This window comes from Lactuca serriola, chromosome 4, assembly GCF_051521515.1.
Source record: "Lactuca serriola cultivar US96UC23 chromosome 4, Lser_US96UC23_V15, whole genome shotgun sequence".
Lineage (NCBI taxonomy): Eukaryota > Viridiplantae > Streptophyta > Magnoliopsida > Asterales > Asteraceae > Lactuca > Lactuca serriola.
The window spans coordinates 270203351-270226894 of record NC_136411.1 but is presented as its reverse complement, the minus strand read 5'-3'; positions in this window follow the sequence as shown (position 1 = coordinate 270226894).

Here is a 23544-nt window from a genome sequence, read left to right as displayed (position 1 = left end):
CTTAAAATCAAACATGACAAACCTCAAATTAGAAGTCGAAGGAATGAATACACATAGAAAATAAAAACCCAAAAAATTCCTTTACCTGCAACTCGGTCCCGATCTCCTCAGCACCATCTCCGGTGAGAAAGAATCAATCAAAGTTTGGAACACCATTAGTGGCAGGATATATTCATCCAGAAAATCATTCTAAAATCTTTTCTTCACGAACAAACTCCAAAAAAATTCTACAATATACAGACCAATACTCCTGTGATCGTTAGAGCTCTATCAATGGCGATTGAAATTGTTTCCTCCAGCCATTGCCCGCCAAGTCATTATCATTACCACTTCCTCCACCACCTTCTCCAACAACAACCCTTTGGAGCTTGGTTTGGGTTTCTTTAGAAAGAAACACATCTAGTCTAAAACTTGATCTTTAGTAATCCCTGTGGCCCTATTAAACACATAAACCTTGGGAACTCTGTAAAAAAAACCAAATCATGAATGCAAAACATACCTCCCAAAGTAATCAAACCGACAAGAGAATTATCTAGAATCTCCCTAATAACCCTTGAAAGTTAAAAACTTGATTTTCTCTTCAATCACACAAGTATTTATCGTGAAGAAAAATATTTGAGGAATAGTTTGGGAAGGGAGTCTATAACACCCATGGAAATTAGACCAAATTTTAAATTTTTCAAAACATTCAAATAGTTATAGTTAATACAAATTCTTTCCAAAATAGTCTTTATCAGAGTTTTCCCCAGGAATGCATCACAAAATATGAGGAGCGGTACGATCATGCCTTCGCCTTGTCTCGATCCCCGAATGTACCTGAAACAATAAACTGAAACTGTAAGCCCGAAAGCTTAGTGAGCTCCCCCAAAATACTCATACACGCAGATATACTAATTATCACAACACAGTATACAATGGGTTCAGTCAACCATCAGGTTGGAATACCCCAGGCCCTCAACCAATAGGATGGAATGCCACATACTATGAGTCCAATCATCCTCGGGATGGAATACTCACGACCCACAACCAACAGGTTGGAATGCCCAGGTCTGTCGGCTTTCGCACAAAGCAGATAAGCCTCAACCGCTAAACAAACAAGTGCACATATAACAGATAATCACATAACAACATATAGACAATACCTGACCTAACGGGTCATACCACATAACACATAATACCATCCTATCTATCAGGATGCCTATCTAACAGTTCATATCACATATCGTATAGTATTATCCTACCCACTAGGATACCAATCCAACAGACAACGTTAGCCTAACATAACCAGATAGCAATCCAAAAGGGTCGGCCTTGGTGCCTTAGACCCTTGAGTATAGTGAGGAAACTCACCTTGCAATGTCGACTCACAAAAATAAGCTCCAACCCTCGGGTCACTGTCACGAACTCCACCACCTATATTTATCACGAACTGCATACGTAAGTTTCTAATCCTTCCAGAACTATCCTCAAAAGTCAACGGGTCAACCCATGGTCAATGGTCAAAGTCAACAGTCAAGGTCAACAGTCCATGTTGACATGACTCGCCAAGTTCCCTCGGCTACTCGCTGAGCTTCCTTGGCTTCCTGTCCACTCGTCGAGTTTCCCTCGTTTTTCGATTGAACTCTAAAGCAACTTGTCGGGTTTCCTAAACAAAACTCGACGGGTACACACGTATGCATCACTTGGGGGAAATTCATCTGACTCGCCGAGTTGTTTATCAACTCGCCGAGTTTCATGACGATCTTCATCGAACTCGCCAAGTTGTTCATCCAACTTGTCGAGTTCACGACTTTCTTCATCAGACTCGCCGAGTCATCTCTGTGACTTGCCGAGTCCATTTGGTCCTTTTTCAATACAGACTTTTTCTGAGCCATGCAGTGGCTCCAAATCATAGATCTAGGCTTCTAGGGCATACTTATCACGTAAAGTTGCAAACTTTACGTACATGCATTGCTTTAAAGGCTCTAAATGCCAAATCTAAGCTCTTAATGGGGCTTCATGCCTAAGAGGGACCTCACACATGACCAATTCTGCGACTTTATGATGCTAGAGCTTAGAGAGGATTCAGATCTGAAGTTACAACTTCAGATCCAACCTATTGTTCATCTTATCAACCCTTAAGGTCCATAAAAACCCTAGAACTCAACAAAAGGAAAGACCCACAGGAGAGATGGTGATTTAAGGTACCTTTGGAAGATGATAACTGAGAATAGTGTTGATCCCACACCTTACCCGCTCCAACTTCCTCTTCCTTCAAGCCTTCTCCTTCCAACAATCTTCAAATCAAGCTTCACACACTCACAAGGGCACACACACTCGAATCAGACTCTTAGGGACTCTCTAAGACTGTAAAGAGGCCCAAGGTAAGCCAAGGCCCCTTTAAATAGGGACACAAACCCCGAGAATTAGGGTTTCACTTGCCAGCTCCTACTCACCGAGTCCCACTAGTGGACTCGCCAAGTCGGTCACTTAATTCGCAATCCAAACCTGCTGCTACTCGACAAGTAGGGCAACCAACTCGTCGAGTAGGGCCAAAACCAAGAAACTTTATTTGAACAATACCTGAGAATCGGGGAGTTACAGAGTCTCTCATTTTTTGGGTTCGTATTCGATGATGGTGTAGTGAGGAAAGTGATTGCTATGGAGGCAAAAGGAACAAATCCATATTTTGGTGGAGAATTCTACGACGGAAGAAGGGTTAAGTACGGATCGATAATTATTGCAACAGAGAGGGGTGGTGTTAGGTAGGGAGTGAAGATGGCGAAAATTTAAATGATGATCTTGGTGTTCCAAATCCAAGAACTCTTTAATCTTGCTCCTATGGCGGATGCTTTAGGTTTGGGAGGGAGAAAGATAGATAGATATATATATATATATATATATATATATATATATATATAGATATAGGGGGAGATGTTGTAACGACGTAAATTTTCAAAACAATTTTTCATTTTTCAACAACCAAAATTATATTTAAAACATTCTCAAAACATATGTTCCACAGTAGTTATCAAATAAAACATATCCCAAGATCACAAATAAAATCTCCTGACTGTGTGTACGGATCACGTCGGTGCCTTTCCATGGTCATCGCTAGTACCTGAAACACATAACACAACAACTGTAAGCATAAATGCTTAGTGAGTTCCCCAAAATACCGCATACAACACATACGCCACTCGAGGCTATAGTACGACCCTCTGGTCGATGTGTCTCAGCAGGACCCTCCAGTCCCGTAGCTCATTGGACCCTCTGGTCCGGTCATAGCTCGTTGGGCCCTCTGGCCCGGTCTGAATCGTTGGACCCTCCGGTCCGATCTGTATCGTTGGACCCTTCGGTCCGATCTATACAATCATATAGCATACATATATCACATAGCACATAATCTCATTCATAGCATATAATCTCATACATAGCACATAAGACCCTCCAGTCAACACATGCATACCACTCTAGGTAACGTATAGTGAAAAGACACACCTCGTGTAACTCGGTAACTCGGAAATCTTGGACTCTGTGAAATAGGATCTAGCCTCCGCCTAATCATATGAAATAAACACTCGGCATCAACACATTTCCCAAGGCTAGACCATTCCCTCTCTTAGCACTCTCAGGAGGGTAAAACACGATTTTACCCCTCTCATGGCTTAAATACCCTAAAGCTGACCAAACCCCAAAAGTCAACAAAAGTCAACCCTCCGGGTTACGCTGCGCGTACCAAACATGTATGTTGGGCGTACCCGGTGCCTTCACAGAACTGGGGTGCGCGACCCCTTACACTGCGCGTACTGGGATTACGCCCAGCGTAAGTCCCAGTTCAGCCACTTTGTAGATTTTGGTCTTAAACGGTTAAGACATGAACTCATATTCCAGGTCTGACGTCTCTAAGGTTACTTACTCCACAAAGTTGAAACCTTTAAGCCTTTGCATGGATGTAAAGGTCACCTATCACTCAAAACACCTTTCCTTTTTCCATATTAAGTCCATATCTCATGCATGACTCAATATCCATGACCAAGATTGGATTTTTATGAACTCTCATCACATAATACACTAGGAAAGGCCAGATCTAAGCTTATGGAGACCCTTTGCACAAAAAATCTTCACCTTTGAACCAAAAACCCTAAAAATGGGTCCATAAAGTAAAACCCATGAAAGGCAAGGAAAGCTTTGAGCTTCTTACCTCAAAAAGAAGCTCTAACCTCTATAGAACTCGGATCTACTCTTGCTCTCCAACTTCTAGCTCCAAAAATGGCTTCCTGTTTTCCTTCTTCACCTTAAAAAGGCACCTTCAAGCTTAAGAACACACACACAAACTTAATACGGGTTTTGTGCTCTCTTAGGGTTCACTCAATGAGGTATGGTGGCTGGAGTAAAGGACTTAATGTTCCTTATATAGTGAAGAAGCCATAATTAGGGTTTGCATCTGGGCACACTACGCCCAGCGTAACCCTGGGTACGCCCAGTGTACCCAGGCGAGTCCGCGTCCAAAATAAGCGCGTGAGTACGCGCGGCTTACGCCTCATTACGCCCAGCGTACTCACAAGTCCAATATTCAACTTAAGGGACTTATCTTGACAACTTACAAAAATAGAAGAGTTAAATAGCTTACCTGAGTTTCGAGATGTTACAATTCTCCCCCACTAGAACCAGTCTTTGCCCTCGAAGTCTCATGTCGAAAACAACGCCGGATGTTAATCCTGCATCTCCGACTCCGGCTCCCAAGTCAGCTCGGACCCTCTCCAATGCTGCCACTGAACCTGAACTAAGTGCACCTCCTTGTTTCTCAAAACCTTGATCTTCCGATCCAGGATTGCGATTGGCCTCTCGACATAGTTCAGACTCACGTCCACCTGGATATCTTCCAATGGTACCATTGCCGACTCGTCGGCTATACACTTCCTCAACTGCGACACGTGGAAGGTATCATGAATCTGGTCCAACTCCGCAGGTAGCTCCAAGCGATATGCTACCCTGCCCACCCTCGCGATCACCCTAAACGGCCCAATATATCGGCGCCCTAGCTTGCCCCTCTTCCTGAATCGGATCACTCCTTTCCAAGGAAATATCTTCAGGAGCACAAAATCTCCGACCTATAACTCGAGCTCGGATCGTCGCCTATCTGCATAACTCTTCTGGCGACTCTAAGTGCCCAACAACCTCTGTCTGACCTACTGTATCTGCTCTGTCATCTAAAGCACTATCTCTGTACTACCTATCACACATTGCCCTACCTCACCCCAACAAATGGGAGTCCGACATCTCCTCCCATACAACAGCTCAAATGGTGGCATACCAATGCTCGAATGATGGTTGTTGTTATAGGAAAACTCAGCCAAGGGTAAATACGTGTCCCAACTCCCTCCGAAGTCCAATACACATGCCCGAAGCATGTCCTAGAGCGTCTGAATCGTCCACTCGCTCTGCCCGTCAGTCCTTGGGTGGTATGCGGTACTAAAATGCAGCCTCGTACCCAATTCCTCATGAAATTTCTTCCAGAATCTGGAAGTGAAATGCACATCTCGATCTGAGATGATCGAGATCGGTACTCCATGCCGCGATACCACCTCCCTCACGTACAACTCTGCCAACCTCTCAGTAGAAGAGCTCTCACTAATAGCAAGAAAGTGAGTGCTCTTCGTCAACCTGTCCATAATCACCCAAATTGCATCGAAACCCCTAGCAGTCCTCGGCAATTTGGTGATAAAATCCATGGTAATCTGTTCCCACTTCCACTCTGGAATCTCCAATGGCTACAACTTACCATGCGGACACTGGTGCTCGGCCTTAACCTTGCGACAGGTCAATCACCTCTCTACGAACCATGCGACATCCCTCTTCATACAGGGTCACCCATACTCTCTTTTCAGGTCCAAATACATCTTAGTGGCCCTGGGATGGATCGAGAATCTCGATCTATGTGCCTCCTCCATCAAGATGGTATGCGTTCCGCCCACAAACGGTACCCAAACCCGACCCTGAAAGGTCATAAGTCTTCGACTATCGGTAACGAACTACGATACCTGCCCGATCACTCGCTCCCTTTTGCGGTTCTCCGGTCTCACGGCCTCCGCCTAGGCCCCTCGAATGGTGTCCAACACTGGAGTCATCACTGTCAATCTCATGCAAACATCTCGTAGCGGGGCGCTCTCCGCCCTACGGCTCAGGGCATCGGCTACAACATTAGCCTTGCCCGGGTGGTACAGGATCTCGCAGTCGTAATCCTTTACCACATCTAACCATCTCCTATGGCGCATATTCAGGTTGGGCTGATCCATCAAGTACTTCAAGCTCTTGTGGTCCGTGTATATGGTACACCGAACCCCATACAGATAGTGACACCAGATCTCGAGGGCGAACACCACTGCCCCTAACTCCATATTATGGGTGGGTTACCTCGTCTCATGAGGCTTCAGCTGCCTCGATGCATATGCTATCACATGCCCCCTCTGCATAAGCACCACTCCCAACCTTGATATCGATGCATCACAGTACACCATGAAATCCTCCATCCCTTCCGGGAGAGCGAGCATCGGGGCTTCGCACAATCTCTGACGAAGTGTCTCAAACGAGGTATGCTGCTCCGGACCCCATGAAAAAGCAACACCCTTTCGGGTCAACTTGGTGAGTGGCACGGAGATCTTGGAGAAATCCCTGATAAATCTCCGATAATAACCAGCCAACCCTAGGAAACTCCTAATCTCGGTGGGTGACCTCGGCACCTCCCAACTCATCACTGCCTCGATCTTGGCCGGATCGACCAATATCCCATTCTGGTTAACAAGGTGCCCTAGGAACTGGACCTCTCATAACCAAAAATCACACTTGGAGAATTTGGCATAAAGCCTCTCCGATCTCAGAACTCTGAGGATATCCCTCAAATGCTCCTTATGCTGCTCTCTGGATCTCGAATACACCAATATATCATCGATGAATACGATCACCGAACGATCCAACATTAGCCTGCACACTCTGTTCATGAGAACCATGAACGCTGCTGGTGCATTGGTGAGCCCGAATGGCATCACCACGAACTCGTAATGCCCGTAACGAGTCCTGAACGCTGTCTTTTGGATATCTTCATCCTGAACCCTCATCTGTTGATATCCCGACCTCAAGTCTATCTTGGAGAACCAAGACACTCCCTGCAACTAATCGAACAGATCGTCGATCCTCGGTAACGGATAACGGTTCTTAACCGTCAACTTGTTCAACTCCCGGTAATCAGTGCACATTCGGAGTGAACCATCCTTTTTCTTAACAAAAAGGATCGGCGCTCCCCAAGGTGAGCTAATCGGTCTAATAAACCCCTTCCCCAGCAGCTCCTGAAGCTGCAAGGATAAATTTTGTATCTCGGGTGGCGCAAGGCGATAGGGTGCCTTGGCAATAGGTTCCGTCCCCGGTACCAAATCGATACGAAACTCCACCTGCCTCTCGGGAGGCACACCAGGCAACTCCTCGGGGAAAACATCGGGAAACTCCCGCACAATTGGGACCTCATCAGTCGAACTTGGCCTCCCAGCGGCCACTCGCGTGTCCATCACATAGGCCACAAACCCACTACAGCCCTGCTGTAGACTCTGCCTCGCCCTAGCAGCCGAACAAAATGCTGACTCAGGACGGGTACCCTCGCCGTACACAGTAAGTACTCCCCCACTAGGGTCTCGTATCGTCACCAACTTTCGCTCGCAGTCTATAATAGCTCCAAATTGGCTCAACCAATCCATGCCCACTATGACACATACGTCCCCCATTGCAATCGGGAACCCCACACCAAAGATCTTAAGTCTACATCCTCAAATCACCTCCATGGCATACACCGCTCGCTCGTTAGCTATAGAAACTCACAGAGGTCGACTCAATGCCTCTCGATAAATACTGATATGACGACTAAAAGCTAACGACACAAAAGATTGACTCGCTCCCGAGTCAAATAGCACCAAGGTAGACACAAAATTCACAAGAAAAGTACCTACGCATATCATAATATAAGCATAATATCTCAGACTCAAAATAAATAGAGGGGAGAATACATACCAGCCACAACGTCGGGTGCTGCGCGGACCTCCTCCGCTGTCAACTGGAAGGCTCTCCCGCGAGCCTTCGGCGCCTCGGCCTTCCTGGCCGAACCTCGGTAGCCCTAGCAACAGGTGCAGATCCCTGCGCTAATCCCTGATGCACCTGAGGGCACTTGGCCTTCCGATGGACGGTCTGGTTGCAATGGAAGCAAACCGAAAATCCCTTGGGGCAACCCCTAGCGATATGCCCCTCCTTCCCACACTTGTAACATACTCCCACTCTGCATGTCCCCTCATGTCTCTTGCCGCACTTCCCACAAGTGTGGCCCTTCGCACCCCCAGATCTCGAATCAGCGGGCTTTGCCCGCTTGGTTGTCGGTTGAGACTGTGCTGGCCGCCGATCCTTTCCGTGAGACTCCACCTCCTCCCTGGCTTGAGTCTCCAACTCGATCTCCTTTTTCCGGGCATTTTCCTGGAGTTTGGAAAATGTCCGGTAAGTCGAGTTCGCCATGAACTCCCGAATATCTCTCCTCAGAACACTCAGATAACGGCTCATGCATGCCTGCTCGGTAGACACCTGCTCAGGGCAAAACATCGCCCTCTCATTAAACTTTCGTGTAATCATAGTAACTGAATTAGTACCCTGCTTGAGGGTCAAAAACTCCTGAGCCAGTCGTTTCCTTTCCACAGGGGGAACGTACTCATCACGAAACATGGTGGTGAACCTTTCCCAGGTCACCGCAGTAAGCTCAGCTGGGGTGAAATCTGCTAATACAAACTTCCACCAGTCCTTCGCCCCCAAGCGAAGCTGGTTCAGCGCGAACCGCACCCTCAAATACTCCGGACACGAGCAAGTGTAGAAACATCCCTCAACATCTACAATCCATCTCATCGCAGCGATTGGATCCTGTGTCCAATCAAACTTTGGTGGGTTCGTGTTGCTGAACTCCCGGTACAGCAACGAATCACCTCCCTGCGGCCTGGCAGCAGCGACGGCTGCGGTGGCTGCAGCAACAACATCATCAGTAAGAGCGACATACCGCTCATCAAAAGTCTCAATCAACATGGTCTTGATAGACCCGAACATCTCTGGTATCTCAGCTCGTATGGCCGTAGCCACCTCCTAATGAATCAACCGACGGATCTCCTCGTCGCTGACACCGCTGCTCTTAGGTGTGTGTCATGTCCCAACCATGATGTCTCTGAAATACAACATAAAAACATTAGATACTTGTTCGAGCATACTCGCACTCGATAACGCAACCATACTCGTCCTCCAATATCCTAAGGATTCTTACTTGGACTGCTCACTGATTCGGTGTCTTCAGTAGTACGGGCCCTATACTACCGAACACACCGCATCAGCATTCACCCCAAGTCCTCCTCCTTGGATCCCGGATCACAAGTACTCTACTCTCGCTATACATTAGCTACCCTCTGGTAGACCTCTCATAAGCTCCTCACTGCTACCTACTCACTCTCAAGGCATCTCATAGCAGCAGTAATCTCCTAGGCTATGGCATCACAAATCAGGCCACTCTAATCCTAATATGAATACTTGGCCTACTCTAGCATGCATAACATACCATATCATATCTCATAACACATAATGTAAGGGTATTTTGGGGATTCACCGTTTGGGCGCTGGCTGACCGTACACACTGCTCCGCTCTGGTTGTCTCAAAACCTCTTGCTCTTTTAGAAAAATTAGTTTTTATTGTTGAAAATTTCTCAAATCCTCAGTTTGAGTTCAAATACGCCCGAAGGTGCATCCGAGTCCCTCAAACCAAGGCTCTGATACCAACTCGTAACAACGTAAATTTTCAAAACAATTTTTCATTTTTCAACAACCAAATTTATATTTAAAACATTCTCAAAACATATGTTCCACAGTAGTTATCAAATAAAACATATCCCAAGATCACAAATAAAATCTCCTGACTGTGTGTACGGATCACGCCGGCGCCTTTCCACGGTCATCGCTAGTACCTGAAACACATAACACAACAACTGTAAGCATAAATGCTTAGTGAGTTCCCCAAAATACCACATACAACACATACGTCACTCGAGACTACAGTACGACCCTTTGGTCGATGTGTCTCAGTGGGACCCTCTAGTCTCGTAGCTCATTGGACCCTCTAGTCCAGTCATAGCTCGTTGGGACCTCTGGCCCGGTCTGAATCGTTGGACCCTCCGGTCCGGTCTGTATCGTTGGACCATCCGGTCCAGTCTATACAATCATATAACATACATATATCACATAGCACATAATCTCATCCATAGCACATAATCTCATACATAGCACGTAAGACCCTCCGGGCAACACATGGATACCACTCTAGGTAACGTATAGTGAGAAGACTCACCTCGTGTAACTCGGTAACTCGGAAATCTCGGACTCTGTGAAATAGGATCTTGTCACACCCCAAAATCGAGAACGGCGGAAAAGTTTTGGGGCGGAGGACGTCATGTAATGTATCACAACAAATGTAAAGTAGTAAACAAGCAACAACATCGTCCATTGCATTAATAGTAATAGTTTAATACTTGTGTGTTCTTTTATAGTAATAAGACATTACAACAAGTAATCAAAATAAAAGACGAGTCTTGACTGCTCCATCTTCGCTAAACTTGGCCATCGTACTTGTCTACTGGTGACCTGAAAATACAAGTTATTTTGAAAGTGTAGGTCATCATTTAAGTTGGTGAGTTCATAAGTATTTAATGTCATCGTTTGTATAAGTATGAAGAAAACATTTGGAATTATTCAATGAAATTGTTTGTATAAGTATGAAGAAAACTTTTGGAATTATTCAATGAAATTGTTTGTATAAGTATGAAGAAATTTTTTGGAATTATTCAATGTAATTGTTTGTATAAGTTTGAAGAAAACGTTTGGAATTAATCAATGTAATTGTTCGTATAAGTTTGAAGAAAACGTTTGGAATTAATCAATGTAATTGTTCGTATAAGTATGAAGACAACGTTTGAAATTGTTCTACATTTGTATAAAACTGTTTAAAATGGTTTGTACATGTTTGAAAGTTTCTAGAAAATCCCATATTTTCTACTAGTATAAAAGTAGTATTCTACCAAGACTCGACTGTTTTGTATGTTTACCTTTAGAAATCCAATATCTGTTCATAAGTGTGTGTGTAGTTTAAAAACTCCAAAAATATAACAAAATGATGTTTTTCATGCCTAAATAATAGATTTGTGTAAATATAAAATCACTAAGGCATTTGATAACCCCGTAAACCAATGAGTTTCTGTGACAACCCGAAATTTCCATTCTGTACAAACTATATCACTTCAATAGAAGTTATAGCAGTCACAGTTAATTTTCAGACTTTTCGCGTAAGTTTGAGTAATTCGGGGTTTACACTTCAGGAAATATCAGGAGAGTGGGTGCACTAGGGTTTTGTGCAACACTGTTATTCCAACACTCTATTATATTAGAGATCAGTTCAGGAATAAAAATATTTTCTGCCAAAAATATTCCAGGACTATAAATAGATTTCTGAACCAAATTCATTCATTATTCACATTTCCAACTAGAGAAAAGTCATTTTCTCTCTCACGGATCTTCGGGTTTTTATACCAAAATGTGAGTGACTCTTTCTAGTAGTGTTAGAATGCTTATTATGTGCTTATAACATGATTTAGATGGCTAAATCATTAGATCTAGGAGTTTACTCCCCAAGGTGTTCTTGGGCGGTAAACTCCCGAAACAAAGCCAAAACTGACCCTTGTGTTATCCAACTGCCTTAGACTCAATTGTAGGTGTATTAAGGACAAGAAAACAGACAAAATCCACCCAAGTTTGGGAGTTTACGGCCCAAGAATATCATAGGCCGTAAACTCCAATTTCAATGCTCAAATGGTGCTTTTAAGGCTCCTAAAGCCTTAGACAATTACCTAGACTTGTTCCCATTTAATCAAGGGCTTGAACCACATCAAAATCACCTACCAAAGTGAGTTTACAGCCAAGACATGGTTCTTGGGCCGTAAAATCCTAAAAGGGGCACCTAAGTGTGCCTAATGCCTTCATATGCTAGGAATAAAAGTCTAGAACCTATACCACAAGTGCAAGAGACTTGAAAGCATCAAAAACACACCATACTTAGAGTTTACGACCGTAAACTCTAAGGGGAATGGCCTTAGGGCCGTAAACTCCTAAATGGAGTGTTTCTAGACCTTAAACCCTTCCAAGAATTTAACCACCAAGTTAGAATAATTCTAGGAATCATTTGGGACTTCAAAACACACCAAACCCCCATGGTTGGGAGTTTACGGCCGTAAACTCAAGAGTTTACGACCGTAAACTCCATGTGTGATGGTATATGGGGAGTAAACTCACATATAGGGTCCTTTGGAACCCTAAACACAAATACCTTGTCCCACAATAGCTTAGATACAATCCTTAGGGCTTAAAAACACTTATATAAAGTGTTTATTATGTCTAGGATGTCTTAACCTTATCAAATAGTAATTTAAGACTAATTGAATGCATATATGTGTGATTATATGTCCATTAGGATCGTAGTGTGTGTACAAGGCCTCGCTTGACACCTAGCAATCCTATACCGCTCAGTTCATCCCAATCACCAACTACAGGTGAGTTCATACCGCTTAATCAATGTTTTAAATGATTTTAAATGCTTTAATGGGGGGGGGGGGAGAATGCAAGTAGAAATAGTATGTTATTAAATCAATCTTATATATTTTATAACTGTGTTTTCACTCAGTAGATTTCACATATTTCAAAAGGTGACACATGAAATGGTTTTCTATCTTAAAATACCTTGATAACAAAAGTATTAGTTTTGAAATGTTTATTAAAATGACATCAAGTCATTCTTAATTATTATTCAAAACTCCTAGATATCTTGCAAAACCATTATTTTACCTTCTTGAATAAAACTACACTTATACGCATATGTTCTTATATATATGTATTGATGTTATAGTTTCCATCCTTCGTTCAGTTTCCCACACCCTTGAGTAGTAAGAGTGTAGAAACCTACTTGAACAACCAATTACTTTCCAGTTAATTATCATAGGGATAGTTAGAAGAAACAAAACATTATTCCTATTACAAGGAATCACACAAGAGTCAGTTCATTCATGAGTCTTTACGAGTACATTACCTGATACATGAGTACCTTTACATATGCTTACATGAACACATTACATGAATACCTTTACGTAGATACAATTACCTATGTATACTTACATGAATACTTGAACCTCGGTTCTTTAGGATGAATTATTAGTACCTTCAGTAAATCGTCCTGCCTATCCCTGGTCAACGAGAGTCAATTACGGGACTAACCATTCCTGGAACCTACTGTTCGCTACAGAGGCTAATTGGACAATCTTCGGATGTTCATTAGGTTGTTATTACTATTATTAGGGGCCAATTACGGGACTAACCATTCCTGGAACCTACTGTTCGCTACAGAGGTTAATCGGAAAATCTTCAGATGTTCAGTAGGTTATTTATTTCGCTTACCGCGATGTATTGTTAGCACTAGTACCTCCGGCTAAGTACTTGTTAGCACCAGTACCTCCGGCTAACACTTACATTATTACATATTTCCTATTACTTTATTTTGTGATATCTTCACATAAACGAGTAGTTAGACTAAGTACTTGTTAGCACCAGTACCTCCGGCTAACACTTACATTATTACATATTTCCTATTACTTTATTTTGTGATATCTTCACATAAACGAGTAGTTAGACTAAGTACTTGTTAGCACCAGTACCTCCGGCTAACACTTACATTATTACATATTTCCTATTACTTTATTTTGTGATATCTTCACATAAACGAGTAGTTAGACTAAGTACTCTTAGTACTAGTCAATAGAAAGGAAAACCTATCATTTTACTTTGTCATAACAAAACATTCGGGTCTTGGTAGAAGACCACATTCCATACTTATATCAACTGTTCTATTTAAGGACTTATACGACATTCTTAACAACATTCCAAAACAGGACAATATCACAAAAATACTTATGAATTCACCAGCTTTAAAGCTGATACTCGCTTTCAAAATAACTTGTATTCTCAGGTCATCAGTTAGACAGGTGCGATGGCCATGTTACGGAGAAGATGGAGCACAGACAAGACTCTCCTTATTTTGATTATTCATTTTATTGTCATACATTATGAAAGAACACACATGTATTAAAACTCTACTTATAATGCAATGGATGATGTTGTTGCTTGTTTATTATATTACACTGTTGTGATACTGTACATGACGTCCTCCACCCCTGAACGTTTCCGCCGTTCGTGGTTTTGGGGTGTGACAGTTTCTAATACTCCATGTGAGTTTTATAACCATACTAATGACCCAGACTGCCTGTAACAATGTTCTTTAGGCGTTGAAATGTTATGACGTTTGTCACCCCAGGCTTGCCGGCCTAGCTGTAGCTAACAACTCAGGTGCGGGATTGTCAATCCCGTATAGATCTATACACAAGTATCACGCTCCCCCTACAAGGGATTATGGTATATAATATAGACTTAAAATGCATACTCGAAAGTACGTGAACTGTCTCACAAAACTTAGTATAAAACAAATTTACGTATAAAAATGTCCATTTGTTCATGTATGTGAAAGTATCTCTTTGATATAGTGTTTCTAGTATGTAAATGTTCATGATTTTCTCGTAAACTATACCTATTATAGTTATTCAAAGAGTGTGTTTCGTTCGTATAGTAAATCCTAGTGTAATGCTCACTTGTTATGTAAAGTATAACATTTAAAGCGACATAAATGATCACATATATTTAAAGTATAAATAAAGCGTTTGATTCGTATATACATATATAAACATGTTTTATTTCCAAAAGACAAGATGTTATCGAGAATATATATTGCATACGAAAGTTCCTATGTAGTAGTTATGAATCACATATGATTCACTTGATAAAAGAGTATATAGTGAAACTTTATGTTACACACGATAATAACTGTGTGTTTATTTGTATTCCCCCCTTTAAAAGTGTATACAACGATTTAAAAGTAGTTTGTATGATAAGACAGTGTAAAGTAAAAGAAATCCCTTGTTTGAAAACACAATTATAAATCACATGTGATTGATTATATAACAAAGAGTATAACAACAGATTTATGTTTTTCACACGATGATAATCGTGTGTTTACTTGTATTCCCCCCTTTAAAGTGTATAAAATGCATTTATAAAACATTTGAAAGTGTTGTTTGTAGGGGTATGAACTCACTTGATTGAAGTGGTTGATTTGAAGTAGTCGAGAAAAGAATCGAGCAGAACTTCGACAGGAAGAGTTGAAAACGCGGGAAGATCTTGGGATTCTCGGGAATCTCGTGAATCTCGGGAACACAAAACCTTCCTTCGGGACTTGAAGGTGAAAACCGGGGCTTTGGGAGGGTCTCGGGGGCTTAAACGCAAAGTTTCGACGCGAGAAAGAAGGGAACTGAGCAATGGAACTCGGAGCCCTTGAAATCTATTTATAGGGGCATTTCTGGTGTGCCACGGCGTGGCTAAGGCTGGCCACGTCGTGGGGAGCAAGTCTTATTCTCTTCCATTGATTGGACAGTGACATCCCCCAAAATCACGGTCAGAAAAGACCGGTTTGTTTATGCTTTGTTTAAAAATCAGAGTAACATTTTAAATAAAAGTGTTGCGGAATTTGTCCCAAAACAAAATATGATAAAGATTTATCAAAAGAATTTCCATAGAAATGTATTACATTAAAAGACTTGGGATGTCATGTTCGTACATATCAAAAGCATAAACAGTACAATATAAGCCTTACTACATTATTTCATATCTACAGGCCTATATCCGTAATCCCTCGTCCAAACATCATATCTATGCTCAAGCGCCACTACCTGTAATACATAAAACTGAGTGGGTCAGGCTTGGGAGCCTGGTGAGCACATAGGGGTTTCAACCCACAATAAATAAGTTTATTAATTTCATCAATCAACAAAAACCCGATTACCCGTTCCCGTTGTCCTCACTTTACGTCCCTAAACACCTATCATAAGGGACCTAACCTAAGGATCATCATCGGGACGGACACTACTGCTAACGGGATTCCTCAGCAATAATTGTCCTAAAGGCAACCATGTGGGGGATGGAGTACACCGGTGAACACATCGTTCACAAACACCTACAGGTTGCGAACCTGCTAGTGTTCCACTGGACTGTCTAGAAGAGTCTGTGGTCGTCATCCATACTCCGCTAGATGACAGAATCAACAACATCAACATCGAGGCCTCTCATCATTTTATCACACATCACCTATTACATCTACCCATGTTTCACCCCAACATTTTCGTAGATATAAAATACATATATAGTTTAAATCATTGAAAACATGTATAAAAACGTTCATCTAGCATAGATAGCAAGTATTCAGATAATATGCACACATAGCATGTAATTTATATAAAATACTTCATATCTATGTGTAAGCTGAAAGTAACTATGCACTCACCTGAAAGGTGGTGACTCAGCACTCGGACAGCACTTCGATACTCTCAAAACGATATTCCTTCGATAAAACCTAGTATCGATACCACTAGGGTTTAGTCTAACGATAACCGCGACAAATTAATTGTCTGACTATTATTATTATTATAATATAAGCGTTAATAACACTCAATATAACTCATAATAATAGCCTAAATAATTATTTTAAGGACCTAAGAACATTCCTATAATTATTTGAAAGCTATATAAAAAATTGCGTAAGCGTAGCACACTTACAGCGAATTTTCTCGAAAACTGGAACTTAGTTGGAGCAGCGTTTCGAAACCGAAAGACTCCTTTTTCTCGGGACTCCGGGAGCCTCGGGGCTTCCCTCGGGAGCTAGGGATTTTATCTAGGGCTTAGGGGTGTTTAGAGCACTTAGAGAGAGAAAGTTTTTAGAGAGAGGGTGAGTTTTGGTGTGAAAATGAAGGCTGCCTTCGGACCCCTTTTATAGGCGAGAAGCCTCGGTGGTACGCTAGGCGTTCAGCAGCTACGCGGGGCGTAGCTTCGGATCAGACCTCCAGGTGGCAAGCTTCGCATGGTGCAACGCGGCCTATTCTCGGACCACATGAAGACCCTTCGTACGCTGCTCGTTCTGAGCTCGGACGCTGGGCGTAGCGAGGGGCGACGCGTCACTTATCCGAGGTGGGTACTGAGTCAGCAATGGAGGGTCCAGATTGCGCCACGTCATCGGATTTGCAACAGACTTCGCAATTTCGAGTTACAACTTCAAAAATTCGTAACTTTCGCGTACGACCTCCGTTTTCGACGTTCTTTATATCCATGCGAAGGTGGGAACGTACTCTACAACTTTCGTTTAGACTCCGTCGGCTAATTTTGGCTCGATTTTTAATTTTATATTATTAGCAGGCCGGGACAGGATTGGTCCGTTAAATCCTCATAACTTCTTCATCTGACATCCGTTTTTGCCCATCTTTTTCTCGTTACGCTACTCTCAACAAGATCTTTGAATCTCGTTTAGGTCGTGTCGGCTAAAAATCACTCGATCTAATATTCGAATTTCGGGCTGTACACTACTATTCCGAAACTTCGAAAAATCATAACTTCTTCATACGAAGTCAGATTTGGGCGTTCTTTTTATCAATGTTCTTAGTTTAACATATTCTACGACTTTCGTTTAGATCGCTAAGGCTAAATCTCGCTCTATCGTAAATTCACTATTTATGCTTTCCGGTATCGTGCCGGTTCTGTTGCGAAACTTCGACGGGTCATAACTTCTTCGTTATATCTTGGATTTCAGCGTTCCTTATATCCCCGGAATCCTTGTTTCGACCACTACAACTTTATGTAGAGATATCGGGTTTATCTCAAACTTTAATTTTAATGCTTATTTTTATTCTTTATTAATTATACATTTATAATTAAATAATAAGCACAATAACACACATAATTCACATAATACTCAAATATTTCCTCTTTATTACTTCAAAAAGAGTTACAAGAGTTGACCTAGACTATTACATTGACAAAATGCTTAGCCATGAAACCCGGGCGTTACAATTCTCTCCCCCTTAGGATGATTCCGTCCCGGAATCATGCATCAGCTAACAGATGTGGATAGCGACTCATAATGTCATCCTCTGTTTCCCAAGGGAGATTCGGCCCATTCGAATGTTTCCATCAGACTAGCACTAAGTCGACCATCTTGCGTCGTAACTTCTTAGTCTTACGGTCAACAATTGCCTTAAGCTCTTTGATCAGCCTCTTATTCTCATCCATCCTTAACTCTGAGATTGGAATTATGTCGGGAACATCTCCCGTGAATTTCCTAAAATAACACACATGGAAGGTGTTATGAATACCATTGAGTTCTTCGGGCAACTTCAGCTTGTAAGCTTGGTTCCCAATCTTCTGAAGAACTTTGAACGGTCCAATAAACCTTGGACTCAACTTTCCTCATTTCCCAAATCGTATAAGTCCCTTCCACGGTGAGACTTTAAGCAAAACAGAATCCTCAACTTTGAAGGTTATCGGTCGTCTTTTTTTGTCAGCATAGCTCTTCTGACGATCCTGGGCCGCTAACATTCTTTCCCTAATCACCTTCAACTTCTCAGCAGTCTCATGGACTATCTCGGGGCCCATAAACTGCTTCTCTCCGGCTTCAAAACAACAAGACGACGTGCGACACTTCTGTCCATACAAGGCTTGGTAAGGTTCCATCTTGATGCTCGAGTGAAAACTATTGTTGTAGGAGAATTCTACCAGAGGTAAGTGCTCGTCCCAATTCCCTTGGAATTCGAGGGTACATGCTCTCAGCATATCTTCCAGTGTTTGAATCGTTCTTTCGCTCTGACCATCAGTTTGCGGATGGTAAGCCGTACTCAAACATAATTTCGTACCCAATTCCTCTTGTAAACTCCTCCAAAACCTCGACGTGAAACGACTATCACGATCTGATACAATCGTAAGAGGGACACCGTGAAGTCTTACAATTTCCTTCACGTAAGCATTTGCAAGCTTATCCATAGACCACTTCTCGTTGGCTGCTATGAAGTGTGCACTCTTGGTGAAACGATCAACGACTACCCAAATCATGTCGTGTCCGTTCTTCGTCCTGGGCAGTTTGGTCACAAAATCCGTGGTGATGTCCTCCCATTTACCCATGGGTACGGGTAAAGGTTCCAGACTCCCATACAGTTTCTGATGTTGTGCCTTAACTCTCGCACATGTAACACACTCGGCCACGTACTTCGCAACATCGAGCTTCATCGTCGGCCACCAGTAGTAGGGTTTTAGGTCCCTATACATTTTAGTGCTACCGGGATGAATCGAGTACATGGTCTTGTGTTCTTCTTCCATCAGAATATCTCTTATTCCTCCCGTCTTAGGTACCCAAATTCGATATTGGAATACCTTCAGTCCTCGACTGTTTGTACCGAACACTCATGTTCCTCCCAAACGTTCTTCCTTTCGGTCATTCTTCTCTAAAGCTTCTTCTTGAGCTTTCCTGATACTTTCCACAATCATCGAGACGACTTCAATTCTTAACGCTCTTTGCCTTTTCCTTTCAAGATTGACTTTCCGACTGAGAGCATCAACAACAATATTTGCTTTACATGGGTGGTAAAGTATCTCACAGTCGTAGTCCTTGAGTAGTTCTAGCCAGCGTCGTTGCCTCATGTTCAACTCCTTCTGATTAAAGAGATACTAGAGACTCTTATGATCAGTGAAGAGCTTGCACTTCGTGCCGTAGAGGTAATGCCTCCATATCTTTAAGGCAAATACTACCGCTGCCAACTCCAGATCATGAGTGGGGTAGTTCTTTTCGTGCTCTTTCAATTGTCGAGATGCGTATGCTATCACCTTTTCTCTTTGGGTCAGAACACAACCCAACCCGACTCCAGATGCATCACTATAAACCACAAAGTCTTCAACTCCATCGGGTAGAGAAAGTATCGGTGCTTCACATAACTTCTTCTTTAGCTTCTCGAATGCCTCATCGTGTTTTTCACTCCACGTATATGTAGCTCCTTTATGATTCAAAGCTGTTAATGGAGCAGCTATCGAAGAAAAGCCTTGGATAAATCGTCGATAATATCCGGCTAATCCTAGAAAGCTTCGAATCTCCGTGGGATTCTTTGGACGTTCCCACTTCATTACAGCCTCGATCTTTGCGGGGTTAACCATTATTCCCTCATGGTTAACAACATGACCCAAGAATTGGACTTCCCGTATCCAAAAGTCGCATTTGGAGAACTTTGCAAAGAGCTTCTCCTTCTTCAACACTTCTAATACTTCCCGTAGATGCTTGCCATGCTCCTCTTGGCTTTTCGAGTAAATGAGAATGTCGTCGATGAACACTATCACAGATTTATCGAGGAATGGTTTACAAGCCCTGTTCATCAAATCCATGAATGTTGCAGGAGCATTGGTTAGCCCAAATGACATAACCAAGAACTCATAGTGTTCATATCTTGTTCTGAATGCAGTTTTCTTAATATCCTGCTCTCTCACCTTCAGCTAATGATATCCTGACCTAAGATCGATCTTTGAGAAGTAGCTCGAACCTTGCAGCTGATCGAATAGGTCACAAATCCTCAGCAATGGATACTTGTTCTTCACTGTTGCCTTATTCAGCTCTTGGTAGTCTATACACATTCTCATATTTCTGTCCTTCTTCTTTACGAATAACACCGAAGCTCCCCAGGGTGATGAATTAGGTCGAATGAAACCGTTGTCCAACAGCTCCTGAAGTTGCGTCATAAGCTCCTTCATCTCCGTCGGTGCTAATCGGTAAGGTGCTTTTGCTATTGGTGTTGTTCCTGGTAACAGGTCGATACGAAACTCCACTTGCCTATCAGGTGGTAATCCGGGAAGATCTTCAGGAAAGACTTCCGGATAATCACACACAACCGGTATATTCTGCACCTCTTTCTTCTCCTTCTTAGCATCGATTACGAATGCCAAGTACGATGCACATCCTTTGGACAAACATTTCATGGCTTTCATCAGGGAGATGATTCCAGAATTCACTCTGCGTTTGTCCCCGTACACCATAAATGATTCCCTTCCAGGTGGGTTCACCCTTACTATCTTCTTTCGGCATTGAATCTCAGCATCGTTGGTGCTAAGCCAATCCATACCCAAAACGATGTCGAAACCGTGTAACTCTATGGGTAATAGCTCTTCGTGGAATTCGTTTCCGTTTAGGTCAATGACGATGTTCCAAATACGATTACTAACAGGTACGAATTTGCCACTAATAGCTTCTACAATCAGGGCATCATCAAGTTTTTCTACAAGCAATGCTAATTTCCCACCAAATTTATGCGACACAAAGGAGTAGTTGGCTCCGGAATCAAATAGTATATTTGCAGGCAAACCATTTACAAGAAAGGTACCTGAAGCGACATCTGCTGCCTCCTTCGCAGCCTCGAGCGTCATCTGGAAGGGTCTCGCCTTCGACTTCGGTGGTATGTTGGGTCTTCCTGCCTCTTTCTTCTTCGGGCAGTCCTTCAAAATGTGCCCTTCTTCATTACACCCATAACAGGCCTTCGGTTGAGGGTGCATTCATTGGCATAGTGCCCAGGCTTTCCGCATTTGAAACAAGTGACCCCTCCGTCACACTCCCCAGAGTGCTTCTTCTTGCACTTGTCACACCACTTTTCTTCTGATCCTCCTCCTCTCGAACCAGACTTCGAGAATCTACTCTTCTTGTTGGACTTCGAGGATCCATCGAACTTCCGTTTCTCACCAACCTTAGCCCTTTCCAGACCTCTTTCCTTTTGTTGGGTCTCCACGTTCTTAGCTGCTCGAACAGCGGATTTCAGAGTGGTTGCCATCTTGACTGTTGGGCCAAAGTCATCCGGCAGTCTGTTTGCGAATTTCTTAATTTTGGAAAGTTCGGTTGGCACTAGGTATGGAAACAACTTCATCTTTTCCGTAAATACAGCAGCATAGTCACCGATGCTCATTCTGTAACGTCCAAAATTTCAAAACAATTACAAATTTTCAAAATCACCCATTTTATTAACATTGTTGCAAAAAGGTTTTCAATACATTATTAAACAGAGTAATTTCCCAGGTTCATATCATAAAACACCAACGCGTGGAACGGTACGATCACGCCTTTGCCTTGCCACAGACTCTTGAGAACCTGAAACATAAAACCACAACTGTAAGCCCGAAAGCTTAGTGAGATACCCCCAGAATACCAACCACATATACGCCTTTCCAGGCCCTGACCTTCCGGTCCATGTGTCTCAGGGGACTTCCGTCCCTGCTGGGTAAACCTTTCGATCCTACCCACGCCGACCTTCCGGTCCATCACACAACATAATCGCCTTCCGGCCCATAACATATTGCCTTCCGGCCCATAACATATTGCCTTCCGGCCCATAACATATATTGCCTTCCGGCCCATAAGCATAGAATGCATATACAACATAACGAATAATCATATAGCAGTTCATAGACAACAATCGATCAACAAATTACATATCATAGCATTACTCTAACAAGATACCGGTCTAGCCGGTCACTATCATAACATTACCCTATGAATCAGTCAACATACTAAATGCATACATACGCCTTTCCAGGCCATGACCTTCCGGTCCACATAGTAATGCCTTCCGGCCCATAACATGTATTGCCTTCCGGCCCATAACATATAACAACTGACAACTACCCGGATTTCCATCCGATAAAAGGGTTGGCATTGGTGCCATAAACCCTAGCGATATAGTGAGGATAACTCACCTCGAAACTGTCGACTGAACAGATAGCTCAAGCTGCTCCGATCACTGATACGATCTCCACCTCTAGACAGTCACCAATGCACTGAACTCAAACAATAACAACAATTACCAAAATACCCCTGGAACCACTGGTAAATCCTTGGTCAAAGACAAGGTCAAAGTCAACCCCTGACTGACCCTACTCGCCGAGTCAACCCTATGACTCGCCGAGTCCCCATACTCAGAACTTCACTCAACCCGCGATCTAACTCGCCGAGTCACCCCAAGACTCGCCGAGTTCAACGACTCTGAGTCCACTCGCCCTTAACTCACCGATTCCTTAAGACACCCTTTCTACACGTCGAGTATCCCCTTTTTACTCGACGAGTTCCTCCTGGAAGAATCGCGGGGCCACCCCGACTCAACTCGCCGAGTCTGAAGAACAACTCGACGAGTCCCAGTTAATCCTCAAGCTACTCGCCGAGTTTGTTCATCGGACTCGGCGAGTCCATGCCATGCAACCGCTCAAACTGCCTTCTAAGGTCAGAACTGCTCCGACCATTCATAGGTCTGGCCTTCCTAAACTGATTCATCACATAAGGTCCTCATTTCGGTGCTCATAATACACTCCATGACTCATAATTTACATTTTGACCTAAGGCATAAGGATTCCAATCCAAAACCTTCATCAATTCCCGAAATGCACAGGCATGGGACATTCTGGACCTCCAAAGGTCCCAATACAGGGTTACAATCGTTTAGGGGACTAGGGTAACATTCAATC